Here is a 6,311-nt window from a genome sequence, read left to right as displayed (position 1 = left end):
ACCTTTGATTGTTCACCTAGTAATGCCATGAGAACAAAATCTCCCTTAAGCTAACACTTTGGTCCACAATAAACTAATGGTTAATTTTCCCTGAAATTTGCTCTGAATTTTAACTGTCCCCAGGAGATGAGGTTTTAGTGCCATCTGACCTTTTCTCCAGCACCACCATCACATTATAATTTTCTCCTCTACAGATAAAAGAATCTAAATTTAACACGCAGCTGCAAAGGTATTCATCCTCTGTGGAACCTCTGGGTGACAAAAATGACCAAAGGCAAGACTATAACATTAGAAAGTTATATAGTATGATTTTCATTCCAACCAACACTAAATGGCATTCTAACATGTATGTTTTGGCCTGTACAGTTTTCATTTGCTCTTTTTCATTTAGTATTGAGTAGTACTGAGTGTTAACCTGGATTATTTCATATAGTATGTATGTTTGAGTTTTTTTGAACATGCTGAAAGAACATCACTGTCAGTGAGACCTTGAGAAAGGTGATGTTTGAATAGTTTTTAACAAGGGGGCTACTGAAAAGCTGGTAGAATTTGTCTTTTGTTGTCATTGTCAAGACATCAATGAATACTTTCTTCACATCTCCTCTCTTTTCCTTTATGTCGACTAAAGTCAAAGACTTGAAATAAAACAGAAAGGACACTTGTCACTCGTACAAAGCCTAAGAGAACAATTCCTCCTCTGCTTGTTTTGTAGCCTGCTGGTTATTGAAAAATAATTTGATTTGGAGTCTCAGATCCTACAGCAAGATATCAGAACGAACAACTGTTTTAAAATAGTGTCACAGTATGGGGAATTACTGTTTATAATAAAAAATAAGTGTCTGTGATGCATTTAAATCTTTGTCTTAATAAGTCATTGATCTGTATTTGGTTTAAACCACCCTGATTTTTTTTTTTTTTTTTTGATTGTGTGATCAGCTACATATGACATTTTCTCACTTTTTAAACTCATCAAAACATTTTTATGTTGAAAATGAGCTAAAATGACAAACAAACAAAAACACAGAGAAATGGGTGTACTCTTAGTGTTACAGCTCTGTTATACTCACTAGCCCTTTGTCTTTCAGCTTGGTCAGTCTGATTACCATCCTGAAGCTACCGACATCCGCTCTTTCTGAGAAACGTGTTAGCCTGAAGGGCAGAGCATGGCAGCAAAATACAATATCTTCTCTGATCATTTCACTACAACAAAACTTCTGCAGCTTATATTCCCACCTGGATTTTGATCATAGCCAGCAGTGTCCACTGGATCAAATCATATTCGTATGTATGAGATCAAAGAAATGATAATTTCATAACAGGTCATCTTTCCTCAATCAGCTCTCTCCATTGCCAGTAGTTATGGTCCATTGCATTTCTCCACTGTCTGAGGGTGAGGTGATGATCCTTTTTTTCCATAAGTGTAATGTATCATCAGTAGGGATGGGATGATATGACTTTTTCTTGATATGATTCAATGCATGATGTGTTCAATTTGATTCAATTATGATACAATGACAATGGTATGACTAGCTGTGAAATACTTGTACTTTACTTTTCTTTTTTCTCCTTTTCTAGCGCTGGTTTGATTATGTAAAGAAATCCAGATATACTGCCTTGTGTTAGGCTGTCTTATTTACAAAAAATATGAAGCCGCTGGTGTGTAGAGACCACACATACACAGTATATCACTAGACAAAGTGATACATATTGTGATGTTTTTGTATTGTGATATATTGAATTTCAATATATTGCCCCATCCCTAATCATCAGGTGTATCAAAAAGAACAAACTCTGCCACTGTTATTACTCTGATCTGCTTATTTTACTGTAGCAGCCTGGGAAAACCTGGCAAGGTATTCACTGAGTATTTCTCTGTCTGTTAAGATAAGGAAAAATAATATAAAACAGTTTTATGTTATGCCATTTTGCCAGCCTTGAACTCTTAATACTAACTCATATCCACAAACTACACATACCACAAGGTCAGCTATACAGCAAATATAACATTGTAAATACTGACAATAAATGAACTGCCTACATGTAGTGTGAAAGAAGCTGCAAGTGGTGGAGCCTAAAATTATAATGAATGTTGGACCAACTCCCCAATAGTAATGTTTCTCTGTATCTACTAGATGTCTGAGTAGGCAGTTATATGATAACATGTTAGCCATGACAACTTTATTATGTCATCATACATTAGGGATATGTGTCTATTAGCTTGCTTTAGATTAGTTCTGGACTCAAAACAGTGGAGTTTAAATTTGTTTTGATTTTAATACATGCATTCACTGTACCAGTGAAAAAATTAAGTGATGGGGCTTCTCTTTGAAGCCACTGTACTTTGTATAAGCAGTTTTTCAAAACTTAGTTTTAACCTCAATCACCTTTTAAATGCAGAATGGTGCACATCATAATTGTACAATGGTATAACTACTTATATTTGTGATTATGTAATTTAAATATATATTGAATTAAAAATCATTTTAAAGCAATTACTGAGTTTTAGCTGTGGCTCAGTAGATAGAGCGGTTGACCCTTAATTGGAAAGTTGGTGGTTCGATTCCAGCTCTTCCCAGTGCACATGTTGAAATGTCCTTGGGTAAGACACAGAACCCAAGTTGCTCTTGATGGCAGCACCTTGCAGGAACAGCGCTGCCACTGGTGTGCGAGTTAGTGTCACAAATGGCTGCCTTGGTTCAATAAAAGTGGTTACTGAAACAGTACTTATTCATTCAGGCTGTGTGTTCCAAACTCCAGTGGGGGACAGGTGTCTTTTATACAGGTAACAAGTTCAAACAGGTGCAATTAATACAGGCAATGAGTGGAGGATAGGAGGGCTTCTTAAAGACAAACTAACAGGTCTGTGAGAGCCAGAATTCTTGCTGGTTGGTAGGTGATCAAATACTTATTTCATGCAATAAAATGGAAATAAATTATTTAAAAATCTAACAATGTGATTTACTGAAATTTTTTGGTAGATTTTGTCTCTCACAGTTGAGCTGTACCTACGATGAAAATGACAAAACTGTCCATTCTCTGTATGTGGGAAAACTTGAAAAATCAGCAGTGTATCAACTACTTCTTTGCCCCACTGTACCTACTACTGGGTATGGATTCTCTGGGTTTTTATCACAACCAACAAAGAAATAAAAAAACAAAAGATACAGAACACATAGTCCATGTATAGAGAAAAGGACTGAAGGGGTAATATATGTACATTTGCCCAGTTACTCAAGTACTGGTATTTTGATTTTAAAGTCATACAGAGTGCTATAAAATATTCAAGCTGTTGCAAATGTGACAGTGTCTTGCGGTGTCAGCAGACTCAATGGAGCTGCTCTGTTTAGTGGAAAAGTAAATTGTTTTGGTTTGGCATTTACACACCAAATTAGGTTTACATTGTTCTGCTAGCTTATTTCTGAGCTCAGAATACATATCTAGATCTGTGGAGAATCAAGCTGTATTAACTATGCTTCATTCAATTTGAACTGAACAACACTGTGCTTCTGTCTGATTCAATAAAGATTTGGTTTGTTACCAGAAAAGAGCTGAACACACAAAACGACACTTGCATTCACTTTCCTCCACATTATATGGCACTGAGCATTAGTCATTTTTTAACTGATCTATCGCGTGCTGCGATAGACTCCAGCTGTGCTGCCCTAGAGATGGAACAGATGGGCAAAGAAATTAATGAGTGAATGAATAGGGACCTGCAGGTATGCTTGACTACACTGCTCACTGATTCCTGAGAAGAGAAGGAATACTGTTTCAGATATTTTAAAAGCATTCATCTTCATCTAATATCAAGATTTGTAGATTGTAAAAATGTTCAGATCCTTCTGTTTGCAATTAGAAAATATAGTATGTCTCAGAACAAGGGGGTTTCCAATGCATATAGGTAACAATGTAAAATCAAAAATATTGTTCATCAGCAGGGAGCTGCCGTGGTGTAAAGGGAAGAATCTATGCTTATATATGTCGCAGTTTTGGCAAAGGCTTAGGAGGTCCGCACCGCTCTCGGGCAATGGCAGACCCATAGCAGGAATAGGGAGAAAGAAAAGAGGTTAAAGTAGAAAAATACAGGAGGGAAAACGTGGGTGGGTAAAGAAAAGCAGAAGTAGGTACTGTAGGGACAGAGAGTTTCAATAGTCTGAAAAAAGTAGGGGCAAGGACCCGCTCCTGAACTTCAGCTAATTATTATTATGTCCATAAGGTGTATTTACATCTCAATATTTTCACCAAATACCAGAGTTTTTGTCTGATACCAGGCATGTTTTTGTTGCACTACATGATATTTTGCTGTTTTTCATAAAGAATGTAATTCAGTTCAACTTGGTTTGCAAGAAAGAAGGACTAGAGCAAAAGAAAATACATGCATACAGTCTCCTTGTTAAACATTTACCACAGTTTGTCACAATCCAACATTCAGGTGCATAAAATGTACATTTTAAGAACAGTACTTTCTTTATGCATGTCATACAGATATACAGTATATATTTTATAACTGAAACATGTTATTTTGCAACCTGTCAGCCTTGATAAACCTCTGCATGAAGCACTGTTATCCATAAGAAGTGAACTGACAGATGAAGACTGCATGAAGGCCATCAGAGACTTGTTGATGCTGCAGAACCTGTAATAACCCAAGGGGGATGAGCAGTACCTCAGCTACCGCACAGTCACGTCTGTCCTTATATGCATAAACATTTGCCCACTCTTCCACTTCAGCTGTTTCAAAACCAAGCTGTTGAGTCAAACTAAGTGTGCTTAAAGACGTACCATTTAACCCACAACCAGTGGAAGTTATGCAGATATGTCAATTTCACATCCCCTGTAAAAGCCTGACACTTAAAAACATTTATCAGTTTTTTAGAAAATTGGGTTTAATCACCCTTTTACTGCTTTACTGACTTTTTACCACACATTTTCAAGGACGTAAGTTTCCTCTAGTCTGCCAAGGACCAGGGAGTAATCATTTCTGCAGCAGCTTGCTGCCGAGTGACACGGAAGTCTCAAGGGTCTCAAATCAACTGAAATGATTTCAAAACATTGAAAAGATGAAAACCTGTATGAACCATGATAAAACTACACCAGTCAATCTATTGATAGCATATACTGTATATGTGTGAATGTAGACAACAGATTTCATGCCAGTTCAGCTATTAGCTAGCAAAATATGTTGATCATATACAAAGAAAACAAACAGGGGTGAATGGAAACACACCGATAACCTTCTCAGAGGAGTAGCATGGATGATTATAAAGAAGCCTTCATTTTTTTTTATGTCCAAGGCTTCTAAGCACAACAAAACCATGAATTGTTGTTTTACTCTGTTATTGTTCTGTATTTCAGCTCAATTGAAAAATGAGAGGAACTTCGTGCCTGATTCCACACAAAAACAATCCAGTCAGTGATGATGCTTGCTAACAAGACTAAGCCAAGTTATTTTGCTGGACTGGAAACAGCATTTCTGTGGTATTCACAGAACAAGTATGTCTGCAGTTTTCACTTGTGTTGTGTATGCTCTGCAGCAGTTTCACTCTGACTGTTGTGTGTCGCTCACTGAGCACAGCTGAGAAACAAAATTATTGATTGTTTTCAAGGGAAAGCAGCAAATGTTTGCTCAAAAATCAATAGTTTTGTCAGTAGGATCCAGTTTAGAAAAAGTGGTGCAGCAGGGGCCTTACAATTGCCACATGTTGTGACTATTAGTAATCCCACTGAATCACCTGTTACATTAGTGTGTCAAGCCTCCGTCAGGCTGTAGCAGGGGACGCTGACTCAGATTTTTGGCCATTTCTGAACACACCAGTGACAAACCATAAGCTTCTAATTGGTATGGTGAATCTCTTAGCAAACTGTTAATTATTTATGAAAATGTCCTCCCATAAAAAATTACTCATAAATTGCTTCTGCAACCACTTATCACGACATCTAGCAGCCTTGTGAGGCACCATCAGTGTTTTCAGCACAAATCCCAAAACGACATATTGACAACAAGTGACAAAGCCCTCTAGAGGTCATAGAAATGGTTTAACAGGAGCAAAGGATGTAGTCAGGTGATGTAATAGAACACAGTCTGCACATGGTGCTGGGGTGGATGGATGTGTCAACAAATCACTGGATGTCATCATGGGAGAGCCCTGTTCTTTTCCTGTGTCAGTTCAATAGTCGTTATTTCTTTTAAGCATAACATGATGGTTCTTGCCTGATCGATAAAAACTCTAGCAGCATTTGCTGTGTAGAGAACACAGCACGAGTTCACCATGTGTTTATTATTGTGATCATGATAACAAAGGTTTTCTAAT

Source organism: Monopterus albus, unplaced genomic scaffold (assembly GCF_001952655.1).
Source record: "Monopterus albus unplaced genomic scaffold, M_albus_1.0 scaffold66.1, whole genome shotgun sequence".
Taxonomy (NCBI): Eukaryota; Metazoa; Chordata; class Actinopteri; order Synbranchiformes; family Synbranchidae; genus Monopterus; species Monopterus albus.
Note: the sequence above shows the minus strand (reverse complement) of the source record.